The sequence below is a fragment of the Pleurodeles waltl genome, chromosome 12 (assembly GCF_031143425.1).
Source record: "Pleurodeles waltl isolate 20211129_DDA chromosome 12, aPleWal1.hap1.20221129, whole genome shotgun sequence".
In the NCBI taxonomy this organism is placed as follows: Eukaryota; Metazoa; Chordata; class Amphibia; order Caudata; family Salamandridae; genus Pleurodeles; species Pleurodeles waltl.
This window is the reverse complement of record NC_090451.1, coordinates 689,481,811-689,506,056: the sequence shown is the minus strand read 5'-3', so window position 1 is coordinate 689,506,056 and position 24,246 is coordinate 689,481,811. Positions and strand designations below refer to the sequence as shown.

The following is a 24,246-nucleotide window of genomic DNA, read 5'->3' as shown; positions in this document are numbered from 1 at the left end:
CCGTCGAACAGAGCGCTCTCATTGGTGCGTGTCAGTGACGTAACGAGCACAGCAGGCGTCTGGGCTGCTTGGGTCCCCAGAGGCGGGAGGCTACTTATTTTCCAAGCCAAAATAGGTCTCGTGCCTAATCAGAGCAGGTGTGTAAATTTTCTCCCGTCACCCGCCATGCCACTCTTCTCAAGACCATCATCAACCGCTCTTTTGTTGTCAAAAGGAAGATTACACACCCCATTGACCTGTCCGACTCTCCCAGCATTACTCTCCCGGCACCCCCTCGCACCGGCAGCCCCCAAGGCCCTACATGGAGTCCTACCAGGGAACATCATGAATCCCATCAAAACAACATTACATGGCAACGTCTTGCTGCACTTCTCCGACATCAAATCTATTTATCTCGACTGCTTTTTCACCATCACCTGACTTCTTGCCCATTGGTGCCTTCCCATCATCCCGTGTTACCAACTGAGGCCTTCCACTTAGAAGCAGGAGACATTACCACCGCCTGCCCCTCCTACAACCTTCTGTGCTTCTGTAGGGCTGACCTGATGGGTCCGGGATCGCCTCGATTGCTGTTGTCTTCTAGACAACCGAATGAGGATCCGCAGAGCTGCAGCGCGATCTAGCACATAACTCACCATTGATATGCCCTCGGTATCACAGACAAGAATAATTCCCTCCTCCGTGCCCCTACGCCCCCTTGATCTCTGGGTACCCTTTGACAATGCCGCTCACTGAATTCTTCTCCGCTCCCACCCACAAAGATCTTAACAAACGCTCCCTAAAATGATTCTCCCTTTTTAGCCAAACGGGTGCCCAACAAGACTTGTATAAAACAATACGTTGAGTAAAATAAAAAAGTTCCTTATGATGTCATTCATGCCCACGGGTCTTAATTCTATGTATGACATTCCTGGGAATTATGTTGGTCGTACAGCACTTGCCTCGCAGTTGTTTCTTAGGACACCATCGGCCACTGGCATACACTAGCTAACTGACTGGGCATCATCCTATCAAGGATGTACGAGTTCTCTGCGATATGCAACTAGACGGCTTATCCCCCCCACCCTGTGTACCAACAGCCAGTTCCTGGGCTTGACACATGCTGCCCTCTGGCCTTCTCGAATCCACCCCACCTCATCAAAGTCTGCCTTCCACTCAGGTGCACATGCCTGCTCCAGCCTACGCTAGTACCTCCATGTCCCCCCCCCCACACTGATATTCACTGGTTCCCCATTTTAGCACGCATACACTTCAAATCATCTACAGAGCCAACCAAACCAGTAAAAAGACTACTCTGCTGAAAACCTCCCCATGTGGCCACAACTATACTAACTGTAGCACAAACATGTTGAAATTGAAATCCCAAATGCAAGTAAATAGACAACAATTGGCAAAGCCAAGAGGTCTGATGTTGCCTGCTAGCTTCTTGGTAATTCTCGTTTTGTCATAGCTTTTGCAGAACTTTGGGAAGTTGCTAGGTGTTCGTCAATCAAAAAATATTGACTAAAGGCAAAAATGCTTTTTTGGTCTCAAAAGAAGCATACGTTACCATGGCTCTTTTATTATTTTTTTTTAAAATATTTTTTTATTGCATTTTTCACTTTAGTTCTGTTCCCAGCGTTTGCCAGATACATTGTACACATATATTGAATCAATTACGCTGTTAATACACAGTTTAACGCTTTAACTTCAACAACTTAACTGGGGTCACTATCGGTCATTCAATAAGGAGTACAAGAATGGTTTCTAAAACAGTCGCTTGCCTAGAAGTTGTTATGCACACTTTATCACGCGTTGGGTATATACATATATGTGACAAGACTGATGTTTATGTGCTGCATTAGGGAAGATCCGGGGCGGATGGAGTGTGGGTCTAGGGTGTGTGGCTTGCCTTTCTGTGTGGAACATTAACTCTTCTGTGAGTGATCGTTATGGAGCACCCCCGGCGGACCAGCCGGTTGCGGGGGGCGCCATTCCTCCCGGTGGTTCGAGTCCGCTGAGCCCCGTGCTGGGTGGGGGAGCAGGCCCATCAGGCTAACTGCTGCCTGATAATTATCATATGCATTAGTTCAAGGCGGTTTCTCGTCGCTTTTGGCGTCTAGTCTGTCTATTAAGGTCTCCCACACCTCCCTGCCCGTCCGCCGGTGGGTCCCCACTTTTGTGTTCCTCAGTACCATCAGTTCTGCGTTGGCCCATCTCAGTATCGTTTCGTGCCAGGACGTCAGGTCCGGGGCAGTGGGCGACTTCCAGTTCATTGCTATCAGCCTTTTGTACATTGCATAAGCTAGGTCTGTAAACTTATGTAAGTGTTTGTGTTTTTTATCTCTTTGTCTCAGACCTAGCAGACAGGATTTAGGATCTACTGTAAGTGCCAGACCCGTCAATTCCGATACTTTCTCCACTATTGCGGACCATTTCCCACGCACCTGGGAGCAGTCCCATACCATGTGGTAGAAATGTGCCAGCGGGGCTCGGCACCTTGGGCAGGCTGGGTCCAGGCTGGGAAACATTTGTTTAATCCTTGCTGGTGAAAGGTACGTCTGGTGTAGGTAGTTAAATTGCGTATATCGGAACCTAGGGTTTCTCGAGACTCCCCTGGTATGTAGTAGGGCGCGAGGCCATTCCTCCCGTGTGATCGGGAGTGGGAGCACTTCATTCCATTTAGTTAGTGCCTTTTCTAAGGTGGGTACCGAGTACTTATTCAATGCTTTGTATAAATTCGACACAATCTGCAGCTGGCTGTCATATTGTAACATATGGTGTAGTACTGGGGAGGTCACAGGCTCTTGGTCCCCTGTCCCCCCGTCTTCTTTATAGTGTGGCATATGGCATGGTATGTCATGAATTGACCCGGGTTTACTAGAGTGAGGTCACGTATCTGTTCAAAGTTCATTAATTTCCCTTCTTCGAAGCAATCGCCTATCTTCTCTATTCCCGCCTCTGCCCACACCACCAACGACCTTCTCCTATCTCTCCCTGCCCAGCCAGGGAGCGCCCCCAGCTGTAAAAGGGGGGGAGTAGGGGAGTGTGCAACGGCCGCCTTGGATATATCTCTTCCAGCATGCGTGCGCCACCAGCATCTGTGGTTTGTCGGCCACTCCCCTCGGTGCTCCGGCTGTCATCCAGGCAATCAGTGGCTTATCACTTAGGTTCGCCAGTGCCCAAGTCGATTCCGCGAGTGTGGGCCTGTGTATCCAGCTTAGTATCCACTGGAGCTGAGCAGCCGCGTAATAGCGCTCAAAGTTTGGGGCTCCCATGCCACCCTCAGACACTGGGCGCTGTAGTGTGGTGAGTGCGACACGTGCCCTACCTCCCGACCAAATAAGTTGCAGCAGTGCGCCGTTCAGGTCGCGGAAGAAACTCTTGGGGATCAGGATTGGCAACGCAGAGAAGTAGTACAGGAGTCGAGGGAGTATCAGCATGTTTGCTATTGCGACTCTGCCCAGTGGTGACAATGGTAGTTTGCCCCAGAAGCGTAGAGATCCCTTGATGGAGGCAAGTGCTCTCCCCAGGTTTCCATCTCTAAGGTCTTCTGATTTGTGGTATATTTGAACCCCCAAATATTTAAAGGAGTCGAAGCACCATCTCAAGTGCCCGGTCGAGGCTGTTGCCCTATTTGACAGTGTCCGTGCGATCAGGGGAAACACGCACGATTTTCGCCAGTTTACTACTAGTCCTGACATTGTGCCGAACTCAGACAGGAGTGTTATTACTGAAGGGATTGTCTCACTTCCTCTGCGTAGATATATTAAGGCATCATCTGCGTATAAAGATATTATGTGCTTTGACCCGTTCCTAAATATGCCCCATTCCTCCTCCATTGATCGCAGACGGGTGGCCAGAGGTTCCATAGCGATAGCAAATAATAGGGGGGACAAGGGGCATCCTTGTCTAGTGCCTCTTGCGATCGGGAAACTATCGGATACCACTCTGCCTGTTCTAACCCGTGCTTGTGGCCTGGAGTACAGTGTCTGTATCCATTGTATATATTTTGGGCCAATTCCCATGTTCCGCATAGTGTCAAATAAATAGTCCCATCCCAAGGTGTCAAAGGCCTTTTCGATGTCCAATGATAGTACCATTTCATCATATGCGCCCAGGGGGGTACTTCCCATCACTCCCATTAATCTGCAGATGTTTAGGAATGTATTACGTTTGGGAATAAAGCCGTTTTGATCTTCATGTATCAGTGTGTGAATGACAGGGGCCAGCCTATTGGCCAATATTTTGCCCAGGATTTTACAGTCAGTGTTTAAAAGTGATAGTGGTCTATATGATTTGACGTCTGTAGGGTCCCGTCCCTGTTTGGGCAGGACCGCACCATGGCTCTCCATTACACTAAAGGAAACTACTTTGTGTGTGGATCTGATCATTATGAAAGGGCAGCAAGCTGCAACTCATTGTGTCAGTGGCTGAAGTGGGCTAATGCACTGCCCACTGAGTGCATGCTTGAGTGGGTTGAAGAAAAATGTGAATGACACAACCAGAGACAAATGGATGAAGTGTGGCTGAAAACACATATAAGTATGTTGTACACATACTATTAGTAATCAATCAGAATTTATAAAGCGTGGCAAATCACCTGTGAGGGACTCAAGGTACTGAAGTTGCTACATGCTTTGTGGTGCTCTGTTCATTCGACCAGCCATGTCTTGAGTCCTTTTCTGAATTCCCAGAGCAATGCAATGTTCCTGAGGTGCAAGGGAAAGTCTTTCTGCCATTGGCAGCTAGCCTCCTGTCTTTAAGAAAGAAGGCAGGAAGAAAGCAAGAAAGATTAGAAGAAAGCACAAAGCAGAAAGAAGGAACAAAGGAAAGAAGGGAAGAACGAATAAAAGAAGCACAGAAAATCAATGTAGGATTGAAAACTTGTTTTTGATTTAACCTGTTTTTTTTGTTCCTTTGTAATTACCGTCTTCCTTTTTATAGCCAAAACACTCCTCCTCCCGTTCACTGTGATTTTCTCCTTTCTAAATGTTATTTTACTTTCTGTCCCAAGTGATGTTCATCACTCCATTCTCAACAGTACGCTGTTAAGAATTTCTTTACATATCTTCTTGACAGTGAAGTGCTGTGCTCTTCTGTACTTTCCTTACTCCCACTTTTCTCACCGCCTGCTTCATAATATCGCATACACATGTACATATCACACCAGAAGGCTGTCTTGGCAGCTTATTACTGTATCCAACGCAAGGACACTAATTTTATCGACCTCAAAGGGATGAAAGACTGAATTATACCACCAAGGATGAGACGAAAAACGGGTCCTTGCAGTGCGGGTTTTAGCCGACTGTGCCATTATAACACCTCTGCCATTTTCTGAATGTTTTATTTTGGCCACTCCAAATTGCCTTTTATGCCCTTTCTCTCAGTAATAGATCAACACATTAATAGGTGTTGCCAATGTTTGTTTTGTTTACAGCAGTCGTTTTTTTTTGTTTTTTTTAATAGGGATAGGTGGGAAGAAGTGTTAATCTAAAGGTACAGTGAGTAACTTCTGTAACACAGGTTGAGGTCTGTATTTAGTTGAAGACCTATTGTTATATATTCTTTAAAGTATGCATACAGTGGGCTTTGGCTTCATCCAGGTGAGGATTCCCATCTTCCCTATTACTCTGTTGGCTCTATGATGTATCATGCTGCCTTACGGGAAGTGCTATTCTTGGACTGCATGATGGACTATTTTATATCTGAAAAGTACAAACGAGCATCACACTGTTTGTCTCATCCAATTCTTTATCTTCTGTGTGCATTCTATACAGAACGCAATATTTTTGCTAGTTATTCCCCAGCCTTGTCTGAGCAAGTAGAGTTGACTTTATGTTGATAAACAGCATTTGCGTAGGCAACACCATGTATGAATAACTTTCTTGGCACATTAATACCAGACAGATTGACTTTTCCAGTGCTTGTTTAATGAGTAATCTGCCAAAAGACAGGGTACCCAACACCCTCCGATTTTTTCCAGAGATGGCAGTTTGCCCTTGCCTTGTATTGTTTGAGAGATAAGGTGTGAAATAACGTGGCAGGTGGTGGCTTATGAAGTCACGTCCTCGTTTTTCAAATAAGCATGAAAAATCCACCCATGATATAATTCCAGGGCCTCGGACTGCATAATTGAAAGAAATACATTCAGTTTTATTCGGACACCCCTGGCAATTACTTTATAGGAAATGAAAACTTTATTGGAGAAGAAAAAAACAACAACTATTTTCTCTAAACCATAATTGCAACATTTCAAGCCGTGGCTGGACATTACTACTACAATTCTGTTAAAGATGTTCCCGTTTCAGATAGGGATTTAATCCAGGCTCTCCACTATCCTTCAACACATACGGATCCTTCCACGTTTTATCCGTTCCTTCTGCTGGTGATGTTCAGAGAGAGCAGAATTCTTCACACCTTGGCTCCTCTGGAAGGGACTTGGCTGTATGTGAACTTTCACAGGCTTATTTCAATGTATCCGCCCAACGCCTAGAGTGGAAAGTCCTTCTCTTTTTTTATTTTTTTTATTGATGGAACCTAATCTGCACTCCAGTGCCACATGAGGCAGCAGAACAATTGACACAGGCAAGAAAGGTGTGCCATTAGGGGTGGGTTTAAGGAGCACGAGTGGGTAAAAAAAAAAAAAAAAGTTTTCAAGTTACTAATGTAAAAGCATAGGAGACAGTTGTTCTAGTGGAGGAGGGAGAGTTTGAGGTAAAAGGAGAGGAGTGTTCATTTTGTTTGTTAACTGAATGACAGGAGGTTTGGGATCGGTTTTAGTTGGAGATTAGTTTACCAGAGACTCAGTATTTTCAGATCTGATGCTAGCCAAGACCTTCTGATTTCAATAAATTATATGTATAATATACTTAATTAAAGAGGCTTTCAACCACCTGTCTTCTGTTGGTCTGTTGTGTTATTCAGATTTTGCTTCTGTCCACTACAGCACACAGCATGGGGCAATGGGTCAGCCTAATTAAGTCACTGCTTAACTACAAGTGTCTGCATTTTGCTCTTTCACAATGAGCACATCCACACACAAGGTACTTCCCTTCTGTGGCAGTGTGTTTTTTTTCTTTTTAATTTACTTCTTAATTTAGTGTTTGGAGCCTGTGGTGATAGTAGGATGCTCTCCACCAGATGAGAGCACAGGTTACATTCCAGCTTTAGAAGTCCCTATCTACTCCCATTGCTGTTGTAAATTCCTTTTGAAGTAACCTTTGTTTATTTGACTACTAGTATTTAATAGTATAGAAAAACTATGTCAATTTAAAACCGTTCTGTATTAGGATATTCTCTTTTTACTATGCAGGCAGTACACAAACCAAAAGCTTCAGTATCATAAAAATAAAGCCATTAGCCTGGCAATTCTTCTGAACAATGTTTTTCTGCGCTCAATTCACCAATCTGCCTTTAATAAACTTGGCTCAGGAAGAAAATCAGCCTTTATCATGTTTAATTTTGAGCACTTGTAACAATTTATTTTCATCTTACCTCTTTCTTTGTTTCTATCCTTCCTTTTGTGCTTTCTTTTTCTTGCCTTCTTATCATGTTCTTTTTCTTCCTTTTCTTTTTTCCTTCCTTTCTATCCTTTTCTTGTTTCCTTTATTTTTCTTTCCATCTTTCCTTCCTTTTATCTTGACTTCTTTCCATTTTCTTCCTTTTCTCATCTTTCTTGTCTCCTTTTCATCTTAACTGCTTTCTTTCCTGCTTCCCTTTCTTCTTTCTTTTCTCCCTTCCCTTCTTTCCGTTCTTTTTTCTTACCTTGTTTTCCTTTTTTTCTTTCTTTCCTTTCTCCTGTTTCCATCTTTATTTCTTTATTTCTTTTTTCTCTTTTCTTCTCTTGTTCCTTTCTTGTTTTTCATTTGCATCTTTTATTCCTTCTTTTTTCTTTATTCCCTTCATTCTATCTTTCCTTCCTTGTTTGTTCCTTCTTTCCGTCTTTCTAATTGTGCCTTCTTTCTTTCTTAACTTGTTTCGTCAAACGCAGGAGGTTAGCTGCCAATGGCAGAATATTTTTTTTAGGACGTATTAGCCAAGACCTTTTGATCTTACACATCATCAACTACATCTCCTATGCCAGCGACAACCAACTCATCCTCTTGCAGTCAGCAGATCTCTTCACTACCAGAACCAAATTCTACAGATGTATTATGAACGTTGGTGACTGGATGAAGGACAACTGTCTCGAGCTCAATTTCAAGTTCAAAGTTCTCATCTTTGGGAACAACTCCTTGCCACGGAACAACACTTGGTGGCCTGCTGAACTCTGCTCTTCCCTGCCCCGATAGACTCCACCTCGCAACCTCAGCATCATCTTGGACAGCAAGTTATCTATGCAGAAACAGCTAAACAAAGTCTTGACTGCCTGGTACCTCACCCTACGCATGCTCCATCAGGTGGCTCCCAGTCAACACCAGAAGGACTATCACTCAAGTCCTTCTCATCAGAGAATGCACTATCAAAGGTAAGTAACTAGTTCATCTGATAGAGAATTCTAGTTGCAGATTCCTTACCTTAGAATAGAAACCCAAGCAATACCATCCCTGAAGGTGGGTCTGCGAACCAAGGTCAAACTACGAAGTTCTGCAGGACAGAACGGGCAAAAAAAAAGTTGTCCCTGCGGACCTGACTGTATGTGGTGCGTGGATCGAGTGCAGACCTTCATTCGATCCACCACACAGAGGAATACCGGGGAAGGAAAGGTTCAAAGGGCGGCGGTTGGGAGGACGACGGGCTGGAGGAGGAGTGTTTGACATCGGCTCCTGTATTTAACCAACGTACAGCTATAAAATAACAAATAAAGAAGGATTTGTTTAAACCTGATTCGAAGTCCGTCTTCACAATGGCAACGAGGCGGACAGGAGCAGTGTCAGCGTAGGTGCTGTGCAGTTGGTACCGCCCATTCCAGATTCATGTGCTGTATGCAATGCTGGTTATTCTTGTTAGTCTGTTTTCACGTGTGGACATCAGCACTTCGCATTAAGGCTGTGCAGCCGCAGTGATCCTCTGCACTTTAAAGATGTTTTTTCCTGCTATCGGATACAGCGAAGGAGCATGGAATTCTGGGTAACAGTGTGCCCGAATTCCTATTAAAAGCACGTATGGCGGCCATCTTTGAGGAATGGGGAGTTTTTCATTCATCTTCATTGCTATACGGTGATAGGCACACCATAGTGTCTGTCATCCTATATAATTATTGGAACAACCGGTGATAGGCACACCTTGTGCCTGTCAAAGTTATAGAATGTTTTCAGAATATTTACTGGAATAATATATTATAAAATTCCTGTACATTCATATGGTGATAGGCACACCATTGTGCCTTTACTGAAGCATCGGTGATAGGCACACCTTGGTGCCTGTTGATTTCGCAACTCATATGGACATTAAGAGACCAGCGGTATTGGCGCATTTCGTCTTGATTATTTGGGTTTATTTTATTATTAATTAAGAATTTGTTTTTGTGGTTATTCTTACATATTTATACATACTGAACTATTGTATAGGGTGTCTAGTATCCAACCTCCACCATTTAAAAAAAAAAAATGAACCTGGAGATCCTCCTGTTCAATGGGAATTATGGTTGGACTTATTTGAGGCGTACATGGATGCATTAGAAGATGGTGAACGTTCATCAGAAAGACATTTGTCATTGCTTAAACATCAATTGGGGGCAGTTGGTTTGAGGGAATTAAAAAAAATGCCACCAGTAGAGAATGTGAATGGAAAAGATGTGAACAAGTGTGTGTTAAAACAGTTACAGGAAAGGTATGGTAGGAAGATCAATGTGGTTATGGAAAGATATATGTTTCATTCCAGGGAACCAAAAGTGGATGAATCAATTGACTAGTATATGGAAGTATTAAGAGGCCTTGCAATAACTTTTGCTTTTGATCATATGACCAAGTTGTAAGAGATCAATTATTAAAGAAGACTAAATCTAAGCAAATACAAGAGAAACGATGCTCTTCAGGAGAAATATCTTTGAAAACTGCTATTGAAGTGGCAAGAAGTATTGAGACAACAGAGAGGTGCATACAAATTATGAGGAATGAAGTCAAGGATAATGGCACCGCATGTAATGTGAGTGGTGATAATGTTGATAAGGACCAGAAGAAAAAAGTTGTTACACAGTCTGTTGGTGGGGCCAACAAAACTTGGATGCATAACAATGTCAAAGTGTGTTTCAGATGCGGTGCCAGCTCACATTTTGCAAATTTTAGTGGATGTCCTGCTGTTGGAAAAATTTGTAGTACTTGCAAGAAAAAAGGACATTTTGCTCAAGTGTGTAAAGGTTTTGGGAAGACAGTAATTTGGGTTGTGGAGAGCGTGGACGATGGAATTGAGGAAGGTATGCAGAATATGGTGTTAATTATTCAAAGTAGTAATATTAAGGGGAAGGACCATCAGTTTCCAAGTGGTGTTTAAGTATTGATGGTGTTCAGGTGGAAGTCATGGTAGACTCGTGTGCATGGTATACTATTATGGGAAAACCATTATTTAATCTGTTATGGCCTGGAAGAGAATAGCAAAATACTAGAATAAGTCTGTGTAGTTATTCAGGACATAATTACTGCTTTCATTTTTCCTACAATCGCAATTTTGAGTTTGGGGGGGAGGGGTAAGAGGTGTTGAGGAGAGATACTTATAGCTGAAAGTGGTACGACAATTTTAGGTTTGCCGCATATATGTGAATTGGGTTTGAAAGTGGACCCTAGTGCTAACCCTCCAGTGTATACAGTGGATGTGGAATGGTTGCAGAATAGTTTGTACTCTGACTTAAAGAAGATGTTCCCAACAGTTTTTAGCGGTCAATAGGAAAGTATGAGAAATTTGCAACATACAATCGTATTAAAACAGAATGCTGTCCCAGTGAGACAAAAGTTGAATAATGTTCCCTTAAGTTATAGAGGGAAATTAAAGGAAATGTTACAGGATTTGTGTAACTAGGACATTATTGAGCCCATAGTGCTCTGATTGGGTTTCTCCTACTGTAATTTCAGTGAAGTCTAACGGGGATCTTAGGGTGCGTGTCGACCTGCGGGCATTAAATGATGCGATTTGGGTAGACACATTTCCATTGCCCAATTTGCAGGTATTGATGTCCTCAATTGGAGATGCTACAGTTATTTCAACAATTTATTTGGCTAGTGCTTACCATCAAATACATTTGAATCCTGAGTCTAAACATTGCACGGCATTGATCACACCAGAGGGGGGGTTCCAGTATAAAAGAATGCCATTTGGTTGAGCTGGTGCATCCGCAGTTTTTCAAAGGGAGTTATCCAAAATACTTTCAGATGTAAAGGGTGCAAAGGTGTTCCAAGACGATGTATTAGAATATGGGAAGGATAAAATGGAGCATGACAGTAACTTGAAGGGAGTGTTGCAGGCACTAAAAGACCTCGGATTAACTGTTAAAGATCAAAAATGCTAATTTGGTGAGAGTCAGGTGGAATATTTAGGCCATATTATTTCCAAGGACAGTATTTGGCCTAATATTAGTCATGTGAATGCTATCCGTGAAGCTCCAGAACCTACGAGTAAGGAACAACTTGTCTCGTTTTTAGGATTAGCTGAATTTTATTCTCGCTTTGTGGAAAATTTTATATCCAAGGTGGAAAATCTTTGTGCTTTGCTCAGAAAAAATACTACATTTTGCTGGAAACTAATACATGCCAAGGAGTTTGCAACTATAAAAGAAGACATTGTGAATGCATCTTGTCTGAAGTCATTTGATGAGACTGCTGAATGTACCATATCAGTGGATGCTTATGGATATGGAATTGGAGCAGTATTGTCTCAACAAAAGAAAGGTGACTCATGGGTAATTGCATATGCATCTCGTACTTTATGACACACAGAAAGGAACTATTCAGTGATCGAGAAAGCGTTGGCTTCTACTTGGGCTGTGCAACAATTTAGAATGTACATATGGGGGCGAAAATTTAAAGTCTGTATGGACCACATGCCTCTGGTTAACATATTGAGTTCAGAAGGCAGAAGGAACCTTACTCCAAGGTTGGCGAGATTAGTCTCAAAACTACAAATGTATCATTTTGAGATTGTGCATTTGCCAGGGAAGAGTAATTGTGTAGCAGATGGGTTATCTTGTTTACCACTGTCTCCAGGAAGTGTTGAGGAGGTTGATGGTGGAGAGTGTGAAGTTGCATTTACTCACAAGGATGTGTTGCTTCTGCAAAAAGGGGAAATGGATGGTGAGATATCTGAATGTGCGTGGGTGAAGGAAATGCAAAAGGATGACATTTTGTTGAAAGTGAAAGATTTTATTTTGAGGGGGTGACCATCACTACGTAGTTTGCAAGGTGAATGCAGTACATACTGGAAGGTTAAAGAAGAGCTGTCTGTGTCGAATGACATTATTTTGAGGGGTGATAAAATTGTGCCACCCTATGGTATGCGTGATACTATTGTTAAGGTGGTACATGAGGGACATGGTGGCATGGCAAGTACTAGAAAGAAGATTAAGGAGATCTTTTGGTGGCCAGGTCTGGATGCCATGGTGGACTGTTGGGTAAGAGAATGTGATAAATGTATGCTGAGTGATAAATCGGTGAAACCATTAGTGGTGCCATTACAGTTGGTAGAACTGCCTGATGGTCCATGGCGTAAGGTTGCAATAGATTTTATGGGCCTGTTTGTTACCTTACCTACTGAAGAAGCATATGCTATTGTACTGATTGAATATTTTTCCAACTGGCCAGAAGTTAGAATGGTGGGCAATATAACTACTGATAGTTATTGAGTTCCTTAAGGATGTGTTTGCTAGGGAAGGCATTCCCGAAACTATTGTTTCCGACAATGGGGTGCAACTTACTTCTGAAAAAATGCAATCCTTCTTAAACGTAAAACATAAACTTAAACTTTGCTCTTGTATAGCGCACTACTCACCCGTTAGGGTCTCAAGGCGCTGTACGCATACCGCTGGGGAACCCCTCCTGGCTTTTCCCTGTGAGGTGCCCACTCCTGGGCAACCCCAGGGTGAAGCCAGGCATCCAAGCACTGTCAGGGCCGTTGTGGAGATTAAGCAAGCTATTGCCCAGAGTTACAGAGTGGGACCCATTAATTAGATTAGGCACAGAGGCAAGAATTATCTGGTCCAAGGGAATTGAGCCCAGGACCCACCGAGGCGGGAATTGAACCCTGGTCCCGGGTCAGATCTCTGCATCAGGGTCTGCCACTCTAACCATTGTGCCACACTTCTCCACTGAAGAGCTGTGGTGTAAATCATGTGAGGGAATATTTGTATCATCCTGAGGGTAATGGTCAAGTAGAAAGATTTAATAAGGTGATCAAGGAAGCAATACAGTTAGCTTTGGCATCTAAATCATCTTGGAAAGAGGCCATTCAAAGTATGTTTTGTTTTTTTTCTAATTTTTTTTTTTTTTTTTAATTTTTTTTTTTGGAAAGGTAAGGTATCATACAACAAATACAAATGAGAAAACAAAACAATTTTAGCCCAGCAGGGGATAAACCTTTGGGAGACACATGACCATCTCTTTACATGATGACATGCCATTTTGATTTAAACATTTAATTATTATGAGCTTACATCCAATCCTGAAATGCCCCCCAAATTACCCTCCCTTTCCTCCTTGCATGTTTCCCTTTACGTTCATATAATGCTATCTCCAGATGATACACAGCCAATAATCTGGCCAACCATTGCTGCCAGGACGGAGGTCGGACATTAAGCCAGGCGGATGATATACACAATCGAAATACTGCCATGGCCACAAAAATAAATGCTTCATACAGATTGTCCGTTTCGCCACTAACCCCTAGGACCATTACCTCAGAGGAAAGGATTAAATCATATCCCAGAACTTCTTTCAATACAGATTGAATACCTTCCTTCAAATCCTTCAATTCCCCGCATGTAGCCATGACGTGTATAATATCTGTTCCATACATCCCACATCTTGGACAGCTTGTTCCCAGCAAGCTGCCCCATTTGACAAGATGAGCTGGGGTATGATACAGATCAAATACGGTTTTATAATGTTGCGCTTGGAGGGAGGAGGAAAGTAGAATAGTGTGTCCTAATTCTAATGACCTTAAAAAGATTTTACTCCCATCTTCCAATTTCTTACTCCACTTTTCACAATTCTTCTCTAAGTCATCGGGCTGTTCTGACATTAGTAATCGATAGATTGACCTAATTGATATATTAGGATTAGCCAAAATATCATCCAGCACCTGAACACTCCTAAATCCCTGCACCCCTCCTGTTTTCCTTAAAAGGAAGTCTCGTATCTGTAGATATTTAAAAAAATCCCTCCGCTCTAAACCATAACACTTCTGTAAATCACCAAATGCCTTAACCCCGGAATTGTCAAAGAGATTCCCCAGCCTCTCTATTCCTACAGAGACCCAGCTTGCCATAAATTTATCTTTAAATATGTCGGGGAGCAATGGATTCTTTTCTATCATGGTATACCAATTATATCTGCCAAATCCTTTCTTTTTATACCATGGCCGCCAGCATTTATAGGCCGCCTCCAATACCTTATACCGAGTTTTCTTGTAGTACCCGGGCTCATGAAATGTTACCAGGCACCCATTAGCTGCTGCTCCTATCTGCAGCTCATATATATTAGGGCAGTCCTCTTCATGTATCCCTTCTTTTTTGGAACCCCATAAAGGGCGCATATACTGAAAGGCTGCTGCCATTTGGTATAATTTTATATTCGGTAAAGACCACCCCCCCCTTTCTCGGGGGAGAGACATAAATTTACTTGCTCTTCTACATTTACCATATGCCCATATGAATCTCATAACCACTCTATCTATCTCTTTAAATCTAGGATTATTAAAGCCCAACGGTATAGCCCGAAACAAATACAGCACCTTAGAGAGAAAAATCATTTTTACCATATTACACCTCCCCATAATAGTTAAATGTAAATTATTCCATCTGCACATATCTTGTCTTGCTTTAGTAATTATGGGATCCAGATTTAACTTAACAATTTCTCCTACTTGTGGCGTAATATCTATGCCCAGATATACTGCATGATCCACCCTTCGAGTATCCTGAGTGCTAGTGTATTGATTAATCAGTATCTGCGTTTTATCTTTATTTAGAAGGTAACCAGAGAATCTTCCGAACTTCATTGCCACCTTTTCAACCTCACTCAATGCCGGATCAGGGGTGGGAGTTAATATAGCAATATCATCTGCATAGGCTAGTACTTTTATATCCCATCCCTGCCTATGAATTGGTGGAATCTTGTTGTTATCTTCGATCTGTCTAAGCAAAGGATCTATATATACAGCAAACAAGAGTGGCGAGCATGGACATCCCTGTCTAGTACCTCTCTTAACCGGGACACTCTCCGATTGTCCCCCCATCAGTTGTATTTTTACTGCCGGTGATCTATATAGGGCCCTTATTGCTACAATAAATTTCTTCCCTAGCCCATAATACTCCAATACATGCCATAAATACTTCCAGCTCACCCGATCAAATGCCTTTTCCGCATCAAGTAATGCCACTGCCATCGGTTCCTCATCCACTTCTGTAGCATCCAAAAGTGCTATGACTCTTCGAATATGATCGGTGGTATCCCTTCCTGGGACAAACCCATGCTGTCTAGGGAAAACTATCTTCCTAATCACCAGAGATAGTCGAGCGGCTAATATCTTTGAGTATATTTTAGTATCGCTATTGATTAGTGTAATTGGCCGGTATGACGCCGGATTTGATGCGGGTTTCCCTTTTTTCAAAAACATTACTATATTAGCCGTATCCCATGATGGAGGAATTGCCCCTCCACTCTGCACCTGAGTAAACAGCTCTAACATTACCGGAAGCAGAATGGCTTTAAATATTTTATAAAATTCTAGAGGAATTGCATCGGGACCTGTGGCCTTACCAATGGCTAAATCACCCAAAGCTTTATCAATTTCCAAGATATCTATCTGTTCCCCTAGGCTTAGGATATCACTCTCCGTTAGTTTGTTAACTTTGATGTGGCTTAAAAATTTTAACATTTCTTCCTCTGAGTATATAGATGTGTCATCATATAATTCCGTGTAGTATCTGTGGAAAACCTGCCTAATTTGATCCACTTCAACAACCATTTGTCCTTGCCAATCTTTAATCCCTCTAATAATCCCGGATGCTGTTTTCTGGCTTGCCCGTATTGCTAATAAACGTCCTGCTTTTTCTCCGAACTCATATCCTAATGAACGCTGTGCTAAATATTTCTCCGCTATTTTTTGGGTCAGAGTTTCGTTAATTGCAGCTTTAGCTATTACAACTTCCTCCTGGGCCTTTTTTACATCACCCCCCGTTTCTATTGCTGAAGCCAGTTGTCTCTCCAACCTACTTAATTTCATTCGAAGATCTTTAACTCTGTTTTGGGTGTTTTTTTGCTTTATCATGCTAAAACTCAATGTTTCACCACGTATTCCGGCTTTTAAAGTATCCCAGACTATCTCTACCGGAGCTGTCCCTTGATTAAACCCCAGGAATTCAGCTAACCACTTGCTCATGTGTGTACAATATTCCGGGTTCCTAAGAAGTCCTCTTTCAAATGTCCACCTCCTCTCCTTTGGTTCTAACCCATCCAATTCCAATTCTAGTACTAAAGGATTATGATCTGATACAACCCGCGGATATAGCTCCATCTTACCCTGGTTTAATAAGACAGGAGAGATCAGAAAATAGTCAAGTCGTGCTACTTTCACATGTGGGGCCGAATAATAAGTATATCCAGGATCTGGCTTACATAATCTCACCCATGCGTCCACTAATCCTAGTTCTTTCTGAATAGCGACCATTGCATTATATACTCGGGGTTTCCGCCCTTGATACTTCTTTGTAGGAGCTAAAACATCCTGTAATCCCTCCCAGGATCCATTAAGATTACAATCACCACATAGAATATACGGGGGGGCCCATCCTGTTAATTCTATAGCCAGGGTATCTAACACTGTTGAGTCATCCGTGACCGCGCCATATACCGAACAAAGTGTAAAGCTACCATGTCCATAGCCACATTCTACAATTACCCATCTCCCTCCCCTATCCGCCTTCTGCCTAGTAAAATTTAATTTATTAGTCCGATCTAATATCGCCACCCCTTTAGTTCTACCCTCTTGTTCTGATCGAACAATTACTTTCATACCGAGTGTGCCCAAAATTCCATCATTCTTATATTCCACATGTGTCTCCTGTAGGCAGTAAATGTCTGCTTTAAAAGTTTTAAGTTCCTCTGCAACTTTACTTCTTTTACGAGGGTCATTTAACCCACATATATTAATCGAGGCAATTCGAAGTCTAACCATTTGCTATTTCAGGTTTCCTTTCTCTCTTTTTGTTCTCACAGGTTTTTATATCTAACTGCACTTTCTCTTGAATTTCCCACTCGATTTGTCCACCTCCTTCTATCTCTCCTACCCCTGCTTTCTGCTGCTCCCCTTGTTGCATTCCTACTCCCCTTTTTTTCCATTTTACTCCCCTGTTTTCTATCCTTTCCCTCCCCTTCCCCTCTTCCTTCGCCTCGTCCGCACCCCCTCCCTCCTTACCCTTTCCCCCATCTCCCCAACCTCCGCCCCTCCTCCCTCCCCTCCCTTTCCCAGGCCAGTCCCTACCACCCCCTTCCCGAGTGTCCTTCCTCCCCGAGACTGGCCCACCATCCTGTGGAGCAATCAGACCACTCATGGCCTGAATGTTAGCGTCGTGTCTGTGCGCCCCCACCCACCAGTTACTGGAGCACTTTTGATTTTCCAAGTAACTTTATTTCGCTATCTGCCCCCCATCACATATTCCTTTGCTTTAATCTCAGACGTGAATACTTCTGTTTTCCCATTCAATATTATTTTGAGACGAGCCGGGGCTAGTAAATACGCTTCCCCGCCTTTCTCTAGGACTGGTTTAATAAGTTGTCGGAGCCGCCATCTCCGTTCCACAGTGGCATGACAAAAATCAGGACGGGTGAAAAAAGTCACCCCATCAACAGTGCGAGGGGTATTTGGACGGGTTTTATCCAAGATCTCCTGCCGTAATAAATAATTCCCAAAATAAGCTAAAACTGCCCTAGGGTATTTAGAGTCCGCGCGTTGGCCCCCCTCTCGCCGGTTTGACGGAAACCTATGTACACGCTGCAATTCATTCTCCCAACTCCAGCTCCCTAGTTCCGGGAAGGCATTGCGCAAAAAGTTAATCATGTATGTCCTTATATTGTTTCCCTCTAGCCCCTCTGGTATGCCCAAAATTCGGAGATTATTCCTTCTCTGCCTATTCTCAAAGTCTTCCAATTTCCACATTACGTCCGTCAGTTGTTCGTCCTTCATAGTATTCTGTTCTTTAAGATTGACAACATCCTCCTCGACTGCTACAATCCTTTCTTCCATTAAGGACAGTTTAGATTCAATTTCTGTGCATGATTTTGCTACTTTGCGCACTGTCCCCTGTAGTTTCTTCGTAGCCACCCTTGCACGTCGACTTTCAATCCTAGTTTCTGTCTGCAGCTCTTTAATTGAACTATAAATTGATTGCAGCATTCCTACCTCAGCCCCCATTGCCGACGGACCATAAGTGGGGGGGCCTATATCTGATTCCTTGTTGCCATTAGCTGAGCCCTGAATAGTTATAGATGAAGAATCCGTGAGTCCGATACCTGAATAGTCCCATTTCAAAGTTCTACCGCCCGAGGCTAGCGCATTTTCTAGGGGCCCCTGGGCACAAGGCCGTGTGTTAACCGCTTTACGCTGTCGGCGCAGCTGTCGAACTGTAGGTTCATTGCTTGAAGTTTTGTTTTCTGTCTCCGATGTTTCGCTGTCCTCAGACCCGCCAAGACTATGATCGCCACTGCTGAGATCAGACTCTTCCGTCAGAGAGTAAAATTTATCACTATTGTCTTTCCCCCATTCCACCGCTTGGGGGTCTTTTCCTGCCATTTTACTTGGGTTTTTGGTATTTGAGACAGTCTTATATAGGTTCTCTCCTTCTGTTAAAGGTCTAAATATAGATACACCTCCTTCCCCCTCCTGATGTTCCAATCGTTCAGACCAGTCATATTGTTGTGCTTGAGGCTGCCTAGTTTCGGCAGTAGGGCCGGATTTCTTTTCCTTTACCTCCGTCTGGTTGTCTTCCGCCTCAGGCATACTCTCCGTGCCTTGTTTAAAGTTCACAGGAGGATCATTATTCATTTTACCCCCGCTTATGCTGCTACTGTTCGGAAGAGAGTCTATTCCTACCATCTCACCGAGGGGGGTTAAATGAGCAGGCCGTATATCCTGTGCCCCCCCTGCAAGAAAAGTTATGATAGTAGATTGACTTTTGCCCTTGACCTTAATTTCAGTCGGGGGGGTAATACTAATATTCTCACTTGTCTTAACGCTACTCAACATATTTTCCCCGGCTGGTTTAGCTGCAGTTGTCATCAGGCGTTTATTAGTTCCCGTCAGTTCTCCTTTGCCTCGGCCAGCCCGTGTCACTTTTACACCTTCTATCTTTTCTATCTTTTCTCCCAGATTCCGGAAGGGCTTGGGAGGCATCTTGTTCTTTAGTACATGTGCCAATAGCCTAAATAGTCCTTTTACCCCGGACGATACTACGGCTGAATCCGCGATTATTTGTTTTGCCAAGTTTTTCCAGAGCCATAAGGGGGTATATAAATGCAAACCGGAGTTATTTTGCAGCATCTGAGATCTCAGATATTTATTCTCTCTTAGTATTATTTCCCCCTTCGTTTTTCCCCCTTCTTCCCCCCTTTCTCTTCTTCTTTTTTTTTTCCCCCCTTTACCTCTCCACTTTACCCATTGTTCTTTTCTCCCCTTTATTTTTTATCCTTTCCACCTTACTGTAGAATGGGGCGCACCTGGAATGACTGTTTCCGCCTGATTTCCATCCGAACTGTCTGTCTGCTCTTCTTCCTGGTTTTCCTCCTGGTGATTCACCAGTCTGCTCATCTGGGTGAAAGCAGAGTTCTCATCCCGATAATCTTTTTCTCCTTGGTCCACACAACTGCAAAAATCTGGTTCTGGAAAGGACTCTTCAACCCCTTGTGCCTGGGGGGGTCGCAAAAGGACTGTCCAAACACTTGTACAGCCTCACCGTGCAGCTTTTGCCCAAACGCCACTAACTTGATGCAGTTTCTTGATTCCTCCGTGCAGGAAAAGAGAGAAAAAAAAAAAAAAAAAGAAACCAGACAAGCCGAGATCGGCCCGGTTCACTGCTCCGCTCCGTGACGGCCACCTCGGAGCTGCTACACCCTCCACTCCCCCCGGAGGCAGAATCGCGGGGGAGGAAGAGAGAAGAAAGCGGGCCGAGTTCGGCCCCGATCCACCGTCCGGCCGTTTCTGGCCGTCTGGTTGGCCGCACCGCAACGGCCGCCTCGGCCGCCGCAGCCGTTTATGCCACGGGGAAATACTGGCCTCCTAGGGCTAATCCTGCCCGGCTGCTCTGCTACGGCCGTCGCGGCCGCCGTGCCTTCGGCTCCCCTGATGGGCGGGACTGCGAGAGCGCAGTTACGCCGACGCTGACGCCATGTTGCTCCCCGAGAGTTCAAAGTATGTTATTGTCTTACAGGATTACACCACATTCTGTCACTGGGAAAACACCTTTTGAACTATTGAGGGGTCAGAAACCATCTTCTAGATTAATTCCCTGGTGGTTAAAAAAAACAAGAAACAAAGGAATGTGGCTGGAAATGGTTTTAGTGCTATGAGAGAACAAGTGCATGAATAGCAAAGTAAAGTGATGAAGAGAGTTAACAATGCAAAAAAATTTCAAAATAGGTGGCTGGACAGTATGTGCATGTAAAGAATCATGGATTGATACATAAAGAGGTTGCTCGGAGGTCGCGTCGTGTGAAGGTTATGAAGGTTTTGGATGTAGCTGTTCAGTTTAAAGATGGGAGAATACGCAATTTGCATCTGAGTTTATTCAAAGCTCATAGTATTCCTGAAGGGAGAAGACGCGAGGAGCAGGATGAAACTTATGGGGAGACAATTCCATGTTGCAATCGGATGATTTGTCCTCAGGTGGAGGTGATGGGAGTGAGCAGAGGTGTCATGAGAATGGTACGCTACCTATTTGGAAAAGTCAGAGAGAACGGAAGTTACCTAGACATTTTAATGAGTTTGTGATGGGAAGATAATAAGTGGTTATGAGGGTATTCCTTGTTTAGGAAATGTATATATGTATGTTTTGTTATGTGTGTTTCTGTTCCATGTAGGAAGGAAAAAATATAATAGTAATAAGATAATTCGTTTTTTTGCTTAATAAGGGAGAAGATGTGTGGTGCGTGCATCAAGTGTAGACCTACATTCGATCCACCTCAGAGAGGAATACCAGGGAAGGAAAGTTCAAAGGGCGGCAGTTGGAAGGACGACGGGCTGGAGGAGGAGTGCTTGACATCGACACCTGTATTGAACCAACATACTGCTATAAAGTAACAAATAAAGAAGAATTTGTTTAAACCTGATTTGAAGTGTGTCTTCACAACTTCCAGGCAGTATTGTTTGCTGAACGTGTGCAAAGACACCAACGTTGCTGCCTGACAAATGTCCACGACTGGAACTGTTGCTCTGGTTGAGTGAGCACGCAAACACAACTGGGGTTGCTTCTTAGCCAATGCATAGCACATTTTAATGCAGAGAACAACCCATCGGGAGATGGTCCTCTTCTGCACTGCCCAACCTTTCTTTGCACCTACATAACCCACAAAGTGTTGATTGTCAACCAAGAAGTCTTTAATATGATTAAGGCCGACGCTTTTTCAGGGTCCAGGCTGTGGAGTCTCTAATCTTTAGAAGGATGTGAGGGTGCGTAAAAAAAATAGGCAGGGTGATGGATTGGCCTACATGAAAGGGCGTAACCACTCTTGGTTAAAAAAAAAAAAGAGAGCCCTGGTACGAAGCACTACCTTGTCAGGAAGGATGGAAATGAAGGATGGCTTTGATGAAAGGGCCTTCAGCTCACTCACGTGAGGGGGAGAAGTGATGGTTACAAAGAAAGCTGTTTTTAGAGTGAGAAGCCTAAGTGGACAATTATGAAGTGGCTCAAAGGGAGCACACATCAGAAAATTAAGAAACCGGTTCAACTCCTATTGGGGCATTATGAACGTTGAAGGAGGAAACATATGTGTAAAATCCTTCACCTAAAACAAGCAGGGTTGGTCAGGTAATCTAAGGAAAGCAAACAAGTTACCCTTGAGGGTGCCCAAAGCAGAGCCCTGTTAGAAATAACAAACAAGAGGACCTCTGATAGAAGGGTAGAAGGGTAGAGAGGGAGTCAACAACTTGTACACTATGCCACAAATTTGTTCCACCGACAGGCCTATACCATTTTGGTGGAGGAACACTAGGCTGACAAGATATCATTACAGAATTCGGGCGGAAGGTCAAAAGCTATCAACTGCCACTGCTCATCCCCACACAAGAAAGCGGAGATTAGACAGGTTCGGATGGAGAACAGTCCACAGCTGCCGTGACAGAAGAACATCAAAAAAGGGCAGCCTCACCAGAGGATCAACATCAATGCTCAAGAGCTTGGGATTACCAGACTCTTTGTGCCCAGTCCAGAGGCACAAGAATTACTTGGGCCAGGTCATCCTTGATCTTCTTGAGAACTCTGGACAGAAGTGGTATTGGCAGAAAAGAGGCCTGAGTTCCATCCGGGTTGAAAAGCATCGCTGAGCAAGTGCCCCCTTGAAAACTCCAATGCCCAAAACAGCTGACATTGCAAATTCTCTGCAGAGGCTAACAGATCTATCCAATGCTCTCCTCACTGTTATAAGAGACCTTGCGCCACCTCCAGGGGGAGATGCTATTCGTGATCGACCAAGCACTGATGGCTGAGCTCGTCGGCTCTGGTGTTCAGAGAGCCCATCCGATGTTGAACCACCAGGGATATGCCCCGCTTTTCCAGCCATATCCAGAGACGCAGAGCTTCCTGACAAAGGGTCCACGACCCCACCCCACGGCAGTGGTGTAGACAGTGAACACCTGCACCACTTTCCTTTTGAGAGAGAGAGAAGGAATGCTTTAATTACTAGAACAGCTCCGATTAAAGGGAGAGTCAGGTGTGACTTAGACAAGTTTATAATGAAGCCCCGCAATGGCAGGAGTTTCGTTGTGGTCTGGAGGTGGGAGCTGACAGCCACCCCCCCTTTCAAAATCCAGGCATCAAGGTAGGGGAAGACTAAAAACCCTGATCTGCACAGATGAGCTGCAATCATTGCCATCACTTTGGTGAACACCACAGGGGCACTGGTAAGGGCAAAGGGAGCATGGTAAACTGAAAATGCTTGTGGCCTACTGTGAAACACAAGTAACATCTGTGGGCAGACAGGACAGAAATATGGAAATATGCGTCCTGCAAGTCCAACACTATCATTCAGTATCCAGGGCAGAAGGGGCCTGTGCCAGAGTGAGCATTATGAACTTCTCCTTCCTGAGGAAGAGATTGGGGGATCAGAGGTTATAGGACAGGGTGGAGGCCCTTGTCCTTTTTGGGGAGCAGAAAGTAGCACGAATAACAACCACAACCTACTTCTGGCACACGGACCCTCTCTATGGCTCCCTTGGCCAAGAGATCCGTAACCTCCTCGCGAAGAAGTGCCAAGCAATCTTCCGTCATCGAATGGTAGGATGGTGGCATCGATGGAGGGGTAGTCTCGAAGGAGAGAGAGTAGCCGCTTCGGACTATTTGCAAAACCCACCTGTCTGACGTGCTGGTTTACCAGTGGGGCAGGTGATGGTGAATCCTGCCTCCAGCTGGACCCTGATGGGGAAGCATCAGACTAGGAAGATTTGGAGGCTGCAGCAGGAGGGGTGGTGGACTGAGCAGACTGCTGGCCCCCTGATCCACAAGGTTAGATCCCACGTCCCTAGCCATGCAGAGGCTGTGCCGCATGCATGGCACAGTGGCTGGAGGGAAAGAGAACTTGGTTGGGCACCCCTTCTGGAGTCACAAAAGAGGCAAAAAGCAGACTGAGGGGGCGAGTGACAGCTGCGAGGCTCAAGGACCAGCCCATAGCCCGGGACCCCTTAAAGCGCTCAAGCACAGAGTCTGGTTTGTCTTCAGATAGACAGGTGTCATTGTAGGGCATGTCTCTAAGTGAAGCTTGGACATACCCCGAAAAGCCAGACATCCTGAACTAAGCGTGGCACCTCCAGGCCACTGTGGATGCAACCTATCTACCTAGTGAGTCATTCGTATCCAGTCTACATCATCTCGTGAACTGCGCTGCACCTCTCCCATCAGCAACAGCTTGGGAAAGT

The 24,246-nt window shown here is 44.1% G+C and overlaps 1 long non-coding RNA gene across 1 annotated transcript; it reads left to right on the top strand.

Moving 5' to 3' along the window:
* The first annotated feature begins 8 nt into the window (after positions 1-8).
* Positions 9-21,446, top strand: LOC138266829 (uncharacterized). Its single transcript, XR_011199732.1, has 2 exons — positions 9-137; positions 21,249-21,446. It is a non-coding gene; the product is annotated as an uncharacterized lncRNA (long non-coding RNA).
* Positions 21,447-24,246: the final 2,800 nt, after the last annotated feature.